This window comes from Oncorhynchus tshawytscha, unplaced genomic scaffold, assembly GCF_018296145.1.
Source record: "Oncorhynchus tshawytscha isolate Ot180627B unplaced genomic scaffold, Otsh_v2.0 Un_contig_9458_pilon_pilon, whole genome shotgun sequence".
In the NCBI taxonomy this organism is placed as follows: Eukaryota; Metazoa; Chordata; class Actinopteri; order Salmoniformes; family Salmonidae; genus Oncorhynchus; species Oncorhynchus tshawytscha.
In genome coordinates, this window is record NW_024608900.1 from 43,083 (window position 1) to 56,149 (window position 13,067).

Genomic DNA, 13,067 nt, shown 5'->3' on the forward strand with positions numbered 1-13,067 from the left:
TTTCTCTCTCTAGTTGTTTCTCTCTCTAGTTGTTTCTCTCTCTAGTTGTTTCTCTCTCTAGTAGTTTCTCTCTCTCTGTTTCTCTCTCTCTGTTTCTCTCTCTGTTTTCTCTCTCTGTTTCTCTCTCTAGTTGTTTCTCTCTCTCTGTTTCTCTCTCTAGTTGTTTCTCTCTCTAGTAGTTTCTCTCTCTCTGTTTCTCTCTCTCTGTTTCTCTCTCTCTGTTTCTCTCTCTCTGTTTCTCTCTCTCTGTTTCTCTCTCTCTGTTTCTCTCTCTGTTCCTCTCTCTCTGTTTCTCTCTCTCTGTTTCTCTCTCTAGTTGTTTCTCTCTCTCTGTTTCTCTCTCTCTGTTTCTCTCTCTCTGTTTCTCTCTCTAGTTGTTTCTCTCTCTCTGTTTCTCTCTCTCTGTTTCTCTCTCTAGTTGTTTCTCTCTCTCTGTTTCTCTCTCTAGTTGTTTCTCTCTCTCTGTTTCTCTCTCTCTGTTTCTCTCTCTCTCTGTTTCTCGCTCTCTGTTTCTCTCTCTAGTTGTTTCTCTCTCTCTGTTTCTCTCTCTAGTTGTTTCTCTCTCTCTGTTTCTCTCTCTCTGTTTCTCTCTCTCTGTTTCTCTCTCTCTGTTTCTCTCTCTCTGTTTCTCGCTCTCTGTTTCTCTCTCTAGTTGTTTCTCTCTCTCTGTTTCTCTCTCTCTGTTTCTCTCTCTCTGTTTCTCTCTCTCTGTTTCTCTCTCTAGTTGTTTCTCTCTCTCTGTTTCTCTCTCTCTGTTTCTCTCTCTAGTTGTTTCTCTCTCTCTGTTTCTCTCTCTAGTTGTTTCTCTCTCTCTGTTTCTCTCTCTCTGTTTCTCTCTCTCTGTTTCTCTCTCTCTGTTTCTCTCTCTCTGTTTCTCTCTCTCTGTTTCTCTCTCTCTGTTTCTCTCTCTCTGTTTCTCTCTCTCTGTTTCTCTCTCTCTGTTTCTCTCTCTAGTTGTTTCTCTCTCTCTGTTTCTCTCTCTAGTTGTTTCTCTCTCTAGTAGTTTCTCTCTCTCTGTTTCTCTCTCTAGTTGTTTCTCTCTCTGTTTCTCTCTCTGTTTCTCTCTCTCTGTTTCTCTCTCTCTGTTTCTCTCTCTAGTTGTTTCTCTCTCTGTTTCTCTCTCTAGTTGTTTCTCTCTCTCTGTTTCTCTCTCTAGTTGTTTCTCTCTCTAGTAGTTTCTCTCTCTCTGTTTCTCTCTCTCTGTTTCTCTCTCTGTTTCTCTCTCTCTGTTTCTCTCTCTCTGTTTCTCTCTCTAGTTGTTTCTCTCTCTCTGTTTCTCTCTCTAGTTGTTTCTCTCTCTAGTTGTTTCTCTCTCTAGTAGTTTCTCTCTCTCTGTTTCTCTCTCTCTGTTTCTCTCTCTGTTTCTCTCTCTCTGTTTCTCTCTCTAGTTGTTTCTCTCTCTCTGTTTCTCTCTCTCTGTTTCTCTCTCTCTGTTTCTCTCTCTAGTTGTTTCTCTCTCTCTGTTTCTCTCTCTAGTTGTTTCTCTCTCTCTGTTTCTCTCTCTCTGTTTCTCTCTCTCTGTTTCTCTCTCTCTGTTTCTCTCTCTCTGTTTCTCGCTCTCTGTTTCTCTCTCTAGTTGTTTCTCTCTCTCTGTTTCTCTCTCTCTGTTTCTCTCTCTCTGTTTCTCTCTCTCTGTTTCTCTCTCTAGTTGTTTCTCTCTCTCTGTTTCTCTCTCTCTGTTTCTCTCTCTAGTTGTTTCTCTCTCTCTGTTTCTCTCTCTAGTTGTTTCTCTCTCTCTGTTTCTCTCTCTCTGTTTCTCTCTCTCTGTTTCTCTCTCTCTGTTTCTCTCTCTCTGTTTCTCTCTCTCTGTTTCTCTCTCTCTGTTTCTCTCTCTCTGTTTCTCTCTCTAGTTGTTTCTCTCTCTCTGTTTCTCTCTCTAGTTGTTTCTCTCTCTAGTAGTTTCTCTCTCTCTGTTTCTCTCTCTAGTTGTTTCTCTCTCTGTTTCTCTCTCTGTTTCTCTCTCTCTGTTTCTCTCTCTCTGTTTCTCTCTCTAGTTGTTTCTCTCTCTGTTTCTCTCTCTAGTTGTTTCTCTCTCTCTGTTTCTCTCTCTAGTTGTTTCTCTCTCTAGTAGTTTCTCTCTCTCTGTTTCTCTCTCTCTGTTTCTCTCTCTGTTTCTCTCTCTCTGTTTCTCTCTCTCTGTTTCTCTCTCTAGTTGTTTCTCTCTCTCTGTTTCTCTCTCTAGTTGTTTCTCTCTCTAGTTGTTTCTCTCTCTAGTAGTTTCTCTCTCTCTGTTTCTCTCTCTCTGTTTCTCTCTCTGTTTCTCTCTCTCTGTTTCTCTCTCTCTGTTTCTCTCTCTCTGTTTCTCTCTCTCTGTTTCTCTCTCTCTGTTTCTCTCTCTAGTTGTTTCTCTCTCTCTGTTTCTCTCTCTCTGTTTCTCTCTCTAGTTGTTTCTCTCTCTAGTTGTTTCTCTCTCTCTGTTTCTCTCTCTCTGTTTCTCTCTCTGTTTCTCTCTCTCTGTTTCTCTCTCTCTCACCAAACCACAGAAGAAGATAAGAAGCTTTATGGAATCGCTAGGAACTTGTAAACAATGACCCATTCCTTAATAAATGAGTTCTCTCTGTGTTTCTCTCCACTCTTCTCTACCCAGGTCAGGAATATTCTAGATGATTTCCTTGAGGCCTACTATTAGCTAAGGCAGAACACAGAGGAGCAGGCCAGAGTGATGTCGTGGTGGGACTATGGCTATCAGATAGCAGGGATGGCCAATCGGACCACACTAGTGGACAACAACACCTGGAACAACAGTCATATAGCACTGGTAAAGACTCATACCCTCATGTGATGTCGGAATATGAAGGGAGCTGTTGTCACTTCTCAAGGGAAGACAAGGTCGGGGATTCGATCTTGCAGCGGCCGTTCTGCCCCTGAACAAGGCAGTTAACCCACTGTTCCCCTGAACAAGGCAGTTAACCCACTGTTCCCCTGAACAAGGCAGTTAACCCACTGTTCCCTGAACAAGGCAGTTAACCCACTGTTCCCTGAACAAGGCAGTTAACCCACTGTTTCCCTGAACAAGGCAGTTAACCCACTGTTCCCCTGAACAAGGCAGTTAACCCACTGTTTCCCTGAACAAGGCAGTTCACCCACTGTTCCCTGAACAAGGCAGTTAACCCACTGTTCCCTGAACAAGGACGTTAACCCACCATTCCCCTCAACAAGGCAGTTAACCCACTGTTCCCTCAACAAGGCAGTTAACCCACTGTTCCCCTGAACAAGGCAGTTAACCCACTGTTCCCCTCAACAAGGCAGTTAACCCCACTGTTCCCTCAACAAGGCAGTTAACCCACTGTTCCCCTCAACAAGGCAGTTAACCCACTGTTCCCCTCAACAAGGCAGTTAACCCACTGTTCCCCTCAACAAGGCAGTTAACCCACTGTTCCCCTCAACAAGGCAGTTAACCCCACTGTTCCCCTCAACAAGGCAGTTAACCCACTGTTCCCCTCAACAAGGCAGTTAACCCACTGTTCCCCTCAACAAGGCAGTTAACCCCACTGTTCCCCTCAACAAGGCAGTTAACCCTCTGTTCCCTGAACAAGGCAGTTAACCCACTGTTCCCCTGAACAAGGCAGTTAACCCACTGTTCCCCTGAACAAGGCAGTTAACCCCACTGTTCCCCTGAACAAGGCAGTTAACCCCACTGTTCCCCTGAACAAGGCAGTTAACCCCACTGTTCCCCTCAACAAGGCAGTTAACCCCACTGTTCCCCTCAACAAGGCAGTTAACCCCACTGTTCCCCTCAACAAGGCAGTTAACCCCACTGTTCCCCTGAACAAGGCAGTTAACCCCACTGTTCCCCTGAACAAGGCAGTTAACCCCACTGTTCCCCTCAACAAGGCAGTTAACCCCACTGTTCCTAGGCCGTCATGGAAAATAAGAATTTGTTCTTAACTGACTTGCCTGGTTAAATACATAATGTGTGTTGGACTGGGATGTGTCCTCCATAGACTCCTGGTATGTCTGCATCCCAACACAGGGACATTGTGTTCTCAGTTGTGTAAACAATATGACCTCCCACTATATAAAGGACATGGAAACATTTATTCTTTGTGTTCCTCCCTGTGAAATCACAGAGAGCGAGATTTCCCCTGTAGCTGCTTGGATTGATCTCCCAGCAAATATTGGATCTTGATCAGTCAGTGCATAAAGTGCATTTCGCATTACTTTCACATTCGATCAATCAATCAAAACAGTAAATGTTTTAATGAATCTAAAATGTAATCAATTTCACATGGTTCTTAAATATCAACATAGTTTTTAGGAGGCAAAAGAAGAATGTGTCTCTGGCACCACCATGTGGACCTGTGTTATTCATCCTCTCCCTCTCCCCTCTCTCTCCCCCTCCTCTCTCTCTCTCTCCCCCTCCTCTCCCTCCCTCGCTCTCTCTCCCTCCCCCTCCTCTCTCTGTCTCTCTCTCCCCCTCTCTCTCTCTCCCCCTCCTCTCTCTGTCTCTCGCTCTCCCCCCTCTCTCTCTGTCTCTCGCTCTCCCCCTCTCTCTCTCTCTCTCTCCCCCCTCTCTCTCTCTCTCTCCCCTCCTCTCTCTCACTCTCGCTCTCTCTCCCTCAACCTCCTCTCTCTCTCTCTCTCCCCCTCCTCTCTCTCTCTCACTCCCGCTCTCTCCCTCCCCCCCTCTCTCTCTCTCCCCCTCCTCTCCCTCCTCGCTCTCTCTCCCTCACCCTCCTCTCTCTCTCTCTCTCTCCCCCTCCTCTCTCTCGCTCTCTCTCCCTCACCCTCTTCTCTCTCTCTCCCCCCTCCTCTCTCTTTCTCTCTCTCTCTCCCCCTCCTCTCTCTCGCTCTCTCTCCCTCACCCTCTTCTCTCTCTCTCTCCCTCCTCTCTCTTTCTCTCTCTTTCTCCCCCTCCTCTCTCTTTCTCTCTGTCTCTGTCTCTCTCTCCCTCCCCCTCTTCTCTCTCTCTCTCTTTCTCTATCCCCCTCTTCTCTCTCTCTCTCCCCATCATCTCTGTCTCTCTCTCTCCCCCTCCTCTCTGTCTCTCTCTCCCTCCTCCTCCTCTCTCTGTCTCTGTGTGTTCAGGTGGGCAAGGCCATGTCGTCCAATGAGAGTGCAGCGTATGAGATCATGAGGTCTTTGGACGTGGACTATGTGCTTATTATCTTCGGTGGCGTGATTGGCTACTCTGGTGATGACATCAACAAGTTCCTGTGGATGGTGCGGATCGCAGAGGAGAGCATCCCAAAGAGATCAGGGTGAGGAAGACCTTAGTGTCGTGGTGAGGTGATGCTTCCACTGTTAGCTAGAGAGGAGAGCATCCCAAAGAGATCAGGGTGAGGAAGACCTTAGTGTCGTGGTGAGGTGATGCTTCCACTGTTAGCTACAGAAGGAGGCATCCCAAAGAGATCAGGGTGAGGAAGACCTTAGTGTCGTGGTGAGGTGATGCTTCCACTGTTAGCTACAGAAGGAGGCATCCCAAAGAGATCAGGGTGAGGGAAGACCTTAGTGTCGTGGTGAGGTGATGCTTCCACTGTTAGCTACAGAAGGAGGCATCCCAAAGAGATCAGGGTGAGGAAGACCTTAGTGTCGTGGTGAGGTGATGCTTCCACTGTTAGCTACAGAAGGAGAGCATCCCAAAGAGATCAGGGTGAGGAAGACCTTAGTGTCGTGGTGAGGTGATGCTTCCACTGTTAGCTACAGAAGGAGGCATCCCAAAGAGATCAGGGTGAGGAAGACCTTAGTGTCGTGGTGAGGTGATGCTTCCACTGTTAGCTAGAGAGGGAGAGCATCCCAAAGAGATCAGGGTGAGGAAGACCTTAGTGTCGTGGTGAGGTGATGCTTCCACTGTTAGCTACAGAAGGAGAGCATCCCAAAGAGATCAGGGTGAGGAAGACCTTAGTGTCGTGGTGAGGTGATGCTTCCACTGTTAGCTACAGAAGGAGAGCATCCCAAAGAGATCAGGGTGAGGAAGACCTTAGTGTCGTGGTGAGGTGATGCTTCCACTGTTAGCTAGAGAGGGAGAGCATCCCAAAGAGATCAGGGTGAGGAAGACCTTAGTGTCGTGGTGAGGTGATGCTTCCACTGTTAGCTACAGAAGGAGAGCATCCCAAAGAGATCAGGGTGAGGAAGACCTTAGTGTCGTGGTGAGGTGATGCTTCCACTGTTAGCTACAGAAGGAGAGCATCTCAAAGAGATCAGGGTGAGGAAGACCTTAGTGTCGTGGTGAGGTGAAGAGACAGCAGCCTTTAAACCATCATGTTTTAAAAACACAAGTATTGGTGAGCTGTAACTACCACTGTGAGCTATATAAGGATCGCAGAGTGAGGTAAACTGTGAGCTATATAAGGATCGCAGAGTGAGGTAAACTGTGAGCTATATAAGGATCGCAGGGTGAGGTAAACTGTGAGCTATATAAGGATCGCAGAGTGAGGTAAACTGTGAGCTATATAAGGATCGCAGGGTGAGGTAAACTGTGGGCTATATAAGGATCGCAGGGTGAGGTAAACTGTGGGCTATATAAGGATCGCAGAGTGAGGTAAACTGTGGGCTATATAAGGATCGCAGGGTGAGGTAAACTGTGGGCTATATAAGGATCGCAGGGTGAGGGTAAACTGTGGGCTATATAAGGATCGCAGAGTGAGGTAAACTGTGAGCTATATAAGGATCGCAGGGTGAGGTAAACTGTGAGCTATATAAGGATCGCAGGGTGAGGTAAACTGTGAGCTATATAAGGATCGCAGGGTGAGGTAAACTGAGAGCTATATAAGGATCGCAGGGTGAGGTAAACTGTGAGCTATATAAGGATCGCAGGGTGAGGTAAACTGTGAGCTATATAAGGATCGCAGGGTGAGGTAAACTGTAGAGCTATATAAGGATCGCAGGGTGAGGTAAACTGTGGGCTATATAAGGATCGCAGGGTGAGGTAAACTGTGGGCTATATAAGGATCGCAGGGTGAGGTAAACTGTGGGCTATATAAGGATCGCAGAGTGAGGTAAACTGTGGGCTATATAAGGATCGCAGAGTGAGGTAAACTGTGGGCTATATAAGGATCGCAGAGTGAGGTAAACTGTGAGCTATATAAGGATCGCAGAGTGAGGTAAACTGTGGGCTATATAAGGATCGCAGGGTGAGGTAAACTGTGGGCTATATAAGGATCGCAGGGTGAGGTAAACTGTGGGCTATATAAGGATCGCAGAGTGAGGTAAACTGTGGGCTATATAAGGATCGCAGAGTGAGGTAAACTGTGGGCTATATAAGGATCGCAGAGTGAGGTAAACTGTGAGCTATATAAGGATCGCAGAGTGAGGTAAACTGTGAGCTATATAAGGATCGCAGGGTGAGGTAAACTGTGAGCTATATAAGGATCGCAGAGTGAGGTAAACTGTGAGCTATATAAGGATCGCAGAGTGAGGTAAACTGTGGGCTATATAAGGATCGCAGAGTGAGGTAAACTGTGGGGTACTAAACTGTCTGTCTGTCCCCTCCTCAGGATGAGAGTACTAAACTGTCTGTCTGTCCCCTCCTCAGGATGAGAGTACTAAACTGTCTGTCTGTCCCCTCCTCAGGAGAGTGACTACTTCACCCCCAGGGAGAGTTTAGGGTGGACAAAGCGGGGTCTCCCATCCTGCTCAACTGTCTGATGTATAAGATGTCGTACTACCGCTTTGGAGAGATGCAGGTTAGAGATGTTCAACTCTTCCGTATCAACCCCTCTCCCATCACGTAATATCAGTTCCTCTGTATGTGTGCACTTACAAACCACCCCGAACTGGAGAACCTGGAACTGCCTGGAACCTGGACTGTGACCTAATGCATCCATGTACTGTCACTTCACAGAGATGTCAAGCCCTGACACAGCACCTCTAGTTTACTGTCACAGAGATGTCAAGCCCTGACACAGCCCCTCTAGTTTACTGTCACAGAGATGTCAAGCCCTGACACAGCCCCTCTAGTTTACTGTCACAGAGATGTCAAGCCCTGACACAGCACCTCTAGTTTACTGTCACAGAGATGTCAAGCCCTGACACAGCACCTCTAGTTTACTGTCACAGGGATGTCAAGCCCTGACACGGCACCTCTAGTTTACTGTCACAGAGATGTCAAGCCCTGACACAGCACCTCTAGTTTACTGTCACAGGGATGTCAAGCCCTGACACGGCACCTCTAGTTTACTGTCACAGAGATGTCAAGCCCTGACACAGCCCTGACACAGCACCTCTAGTTTACTGTCAAACACTCACACCGCCTGTCCGTCACCTCTAGTTTACTGTCAAACACTCACACCGCCTGTCCGACACAGCCCTCTAGTTTACTGTCAAACACTCACACACCCCTGTCCGTCCCTCTAGTTTACTGTCAAACACTCACACCCCTGTCCGTCTCTCTAGTTTACTGTCAAACACTCCCACCCCCTGTCCGTCCCTCTAGTTTACTGTCAAACACTCACACACTCACACCCCCTGTCCGTCCCTCTAGTTTACTGTCAAACACTCACACCCCCTGTCCGTCCCTCTAGTTTACTGTCAAACACTCACACCCCTGTCCGTCTCTCTAGTTTACTGTCAAACACTCACACCCCCTGTCCGTCTCTCCTCCAGTTGGACTTCCGAACGCCGCCAGGTTTCGACCGGACGCGTAACACTGAGATCGGTAACAAGGACATCAAGCTGAAACACCTGGAGGAGGCGTTCACCTCAGAACACTGGCTGGTCCGGATCTACAAGGTCAAGAAGGAGGAGAACAGGGACCCCCTGGTGCACAGCCCCCGCAGCAGCAGCAGCAGCAGACAAAAGTACACCTCTAAAAAGGTACAGGATCATCCACACTTCTCTCTTCTCTAATGGAGAGCTCTGGTGAATGATACAGGATCATCCACACTTCTCTCTTCTCTAATGGAGAGCTCTGGTGAATGATTCTACTGTCCCTGTCCAGAATCAACTACCCCCTCCCTTCATCCTTGTCCAGAATCAATTACCCCCTCCCTTCATCCTTGTCCAGAATCAACTACCCCCTCCCATCATCCTTGTCCAGAATCAATTATTCCCTCCCTTCATCCTTGTCCAGAATCAATTCCCCCTCCCTTCATCCTTGTCCAGAATCAATTACCCCTCCCTTCATCCTTGTCCAGAATCAATTACCCCCTCCCTTCATCCTTGTCCAGAACAATTACCCCCTCCCCTTCATCCTTGTCCAGAATCATTTAACCCCCTTCATCTTTGTTCAGAATCAATTACCCCTCCCTTCATCCTTGTCCAGAATCAATTACCCCCTCCCTTCATCCTTGTCCAGAACAATTACCCCCCTTCATCCTTGTCCAGAATCAATTACCCCCTCCCTTCATCCTTGTCCAGAACAATTACCCCCCTTCATCCTTGTCCAGAATCAATTACCCCCCTTCATCTTTGTCCAGAATCAATTACCCCCTCCCTTCATCCTTGTCCTTGTCCAGAATCAATTACCTCCCTCCCTTCATCCTTGTCCAGAATCAATTACCCCCTCCCTTCATCCTTGTCCTTGTCCAGAATCAACTACCCCCTCCCTTCATCCTTGTCCTTATCCAGAATCAATTACCCCCTCCCTTCATCCTTGTCCTTATCCAGAATCAATTACCCCCTCCCTTCATCCTTGTCCAGAATCAATTACCCCCTCCCTTCATCCTTGTCCAGAATCAATTACTCCCTCCCTTCATCCTTGTACCCTTGATCATGTATAAAAAACGAGGCTAAATTCCATCTAACCTATCAGACTGCTAAATGCCTAGGGTTAACCTATCAGAGTGCTAAATGCCTAGGGTTAACCTATCAGAGTGCTAAATGTCTAGGATTAACCTATCAACCTATCGGAGTGCTAAATGCCTGAGGTTAACCTATCAAAGTGCCAAATGCCTAGGGTTAACCTATCAGAGTGCTAAATGTCTAGGGTTAACCTATCAGAGTGCTAAATGCCTAGGGTTAACCTATTAGAGTGCTAAATGCCCAGGGTTAACCTATTAGAGTGCTAAATGCCCAGGGTTAACCTATCAGAGTGCTAAATGCCTAGGGTTAACCTATTAGAGTGCTAAATGCCCAGGGTTAACCTATTAGAGTGCTAAATGCCTAGGGTTAACCTATCAGAGTGCTAAATGCCTAGGGTTAACCTATTAGAGTGCTAAATGCCCAGGGTTAACCTATTAGTGTGCTAAATGCCTAGGGTTAACCTATCAGAGTGCTAAATGCCCAGGGTTAACCTACTAGAGTGCTAAATGCCCAGGGTTAACCTATTAGAGTGCTAAATGCCCAGGGTTAACCTATCAGAGTGCTAAATGCCCAGGGTTAACCTATCAGAGTGCTAAATGCCCAGGGTTAACCTATTAGAGTGCTAAATGCCCAGGGTTAACCTATCAGGTGCTAAATGCCCAGGGTTAACCTATCAGAGTGCTAAATTTAACCTAGAGTGCTAAATGCCCAGGGTTTGAGGGATATAGGTTTTCTGGACTGATCTACTGTCTCATCTAAATGTTATTATGATTTCATTTCTTCAGACGGCGAAGAGGAAGCGTGGTCATGTGAAGAACAAACTTGCCCTCAAGAAAGGCAAGAAACTGAACAACAAGAAATCAGTTTAACCATAAAAAACGACCACAAAGGCACTACGAGGGAGAGAGAGGGGGAGAGAGAGAGAGAGAGAGGGGGAGGGGAGGGAGAGAGAGAGGGAGAGAGAGGGGGGGGAGGGAGGAGGAGGAGAGGGAGAGAGAGGAGGAGAGAGAGAGGGGGAGGAGGGGGGAGAGAGGGAGAGAGGGGAGAGAGAGGGAGAGGGGGGGGAGGGAGAGAGAGAGAGAGAGAGAGAGAGAGGGGGGAGGAGGGAGAGAGAGAGGGGAGAGAGAGAGGAGAGGGAGAGAGAGGGAAAGAGGGGGGAGAGAGAGAGAGGTATACAAATCATTCAAAATGCAAACAAGCAAGTAATCCACCAATCAAGAAGAAGAATAACAAACACCAACCAACGGTCTGGAGAGACCTGTTACCTGGACGACCAGGTCTATGATGATCATCGTGGTTAATTGAGGTTCTATGATGACCCTTCTGTTGACCTCTGTTGGGGGTGTCGTCCAGTTCCGATGACCTCCCTCTGCTGGTTCGTTTTTAACCTGAAGAACTGAACTTTGACCTGTCGACGACCTTAGAATTGTTTTTGTACTTGGAATATTGCTGAGAGGAGAGGAGGGGAGGGGAGGGGGGAGAGGATGAGAGGAGAGGAGAGGAGAGGAGAGGAGAGGAGGAGGAGAGGAGAGGAGAGGAGAGGAGGGAGAGGGAGGAGAGGAGAGGAGAGGAGGAGCCATTGTAAATTTACACCACTCCAGGCCAGGGCATGACAGGCAGACAGACCGAGGATACATTCCAAAGGTGCCTTATTCCCTATGGGTCCTGTTCAAAAGTAGTGCCCTATATAGGGAATAGGGTGCCATTTGAGTCACACAGATTTTTTTTTTTTATGGGGGAAAAACTAACAAACAAAACAACTACACTAATATCAAAATCATTCAATCTAAACTGACTTGGAATCAGTCCGTGGCACCAAAGACATTCTGTACCATTTCAGGGTGTGAACTAAACTAGTTACCTTTATAAAAACACAAAACACATGAAAGAGGAGGTTTGAGAGGAGTTTTGATGTAACGTGGAGTCAGAGATGGTTTAGTTCCTGGTTCCATGTTATTGTTTGGTGTTTACTTCCTGTCTGTCTCAGTTGATTCGGTCTCCTGTTCGACCTGGTGTTGATCTATCACTATGGCAACGTCAAATAAACACTTTTTTTATTTTTTTTATTATCCCACTAAATTCCCTGTAACAATCAATCAATAAAAGTACTTATAAAGCCCTTCTTACATCAGCTGATGTCACAAAGTGCTGTACAGAAACCCAGCCTAAAACCCCCAAAACAGCAAGCAATGCAGATGTAGAAGCACGGTGGCTAGGAAAACTCCTATAAAAGGGCCAAGGAACCTCAGAAGAAACCTAGAGAGAGGAACCAGGCTACGAGGCCAACGATACATCTTGTAGTTCTCGGAGAACAGAAATACAACAACGACTTGATGATATGTTAGATGGAGTATTATGTTATTTTATCATTTTCCTGATGAGATTGTCTGGGTTCTTCGTACGGCTGGAACACCTGTTCTTCTAGGTGTTTGAACACGCTGCACTGAAACAGCCTAAAATGCTCGACCTGGTTTGATTGTACATTTTGTCCTGATGCACTTTAGTCACATCGGTACTTCTCCTTGTCCTATAGCCACCCTTCTGTTTCAGGTAACAAGTAGATTCTCTCTGGTACATGAAGTGGTTCTTTTTCAGGAGTTAAACCTCTGTAGTTTACCGACACTCAGTGTCTAATCTAAATCCAGTCTCTCTAAGTGTTTTCCCCCTGCAATCACATGGTCTTTATTCGTCATGATGACTGGTCAGTTTTGACCAGTCATCTACAGAATTATAACAGTTCTGGTTTTCACCCTGCTTGTGTTTCTGTTCAGGTTCAGGAACATTTACGTTCAGTCTGCGTTTTAAAAAAAGGAGAGAGGACTGTATCGGCCTTAACAGCTTTACCAGGAGAAGCCCATATATCAACGTGTCAAGACTCTTGTCCTGTGTCACAAAGGCCGCTCTATTCCCTATGTAGTGCACTACCTTTTGACCAGAATTGTATGGGCACTGGTCAAAAAGTTGTGTACTAAATAGGGAATAGGGTGCTATTTTGGACATGGCCTCTCTCTAGGGTATTTATTACATGAACGATGGAGGCTAATGGAGAAAAAGTAGCGTCCTATTAGGAATGAAATGCAGAAACGGTAGATTTTTTTTTTTTTTTTCTTAAAATACACAGTTTATTCCATCAATTGTAATGACATGGATGCTGGTGGGGTGTGAGAGTGAAAGATACCTTCTTTTTCATTTTATTAAAGAGGTTGGCATTAAATTGTCTCCTGTGTGTCGTTTTGTCTTCCTCTCGATCCCAACACAGCTTTTTGTCTCGTCACGGAGGATTCCAAATGAAACTTGTGGTGTGTCTGTTAAGATCCACTAGATGGCAGCACTCACCGCCAGTTAGCGCCAGTTAACTGTGGAGATATTTTACAACACGTCTGCAT

General features: G+C 46.6%; 1 pseudogene; it reads left to right on the plus strand.

Moving 5' to 3' along the window:
* The window catches only part of LOC121843942, a 50,603-nt pseudogene extending 39,990 nt beyond the window's left edge, over positions 1–10,613 (plus strand).
* Positions 10,614–13,067: the final 2,454 nt, after the last annotated feature.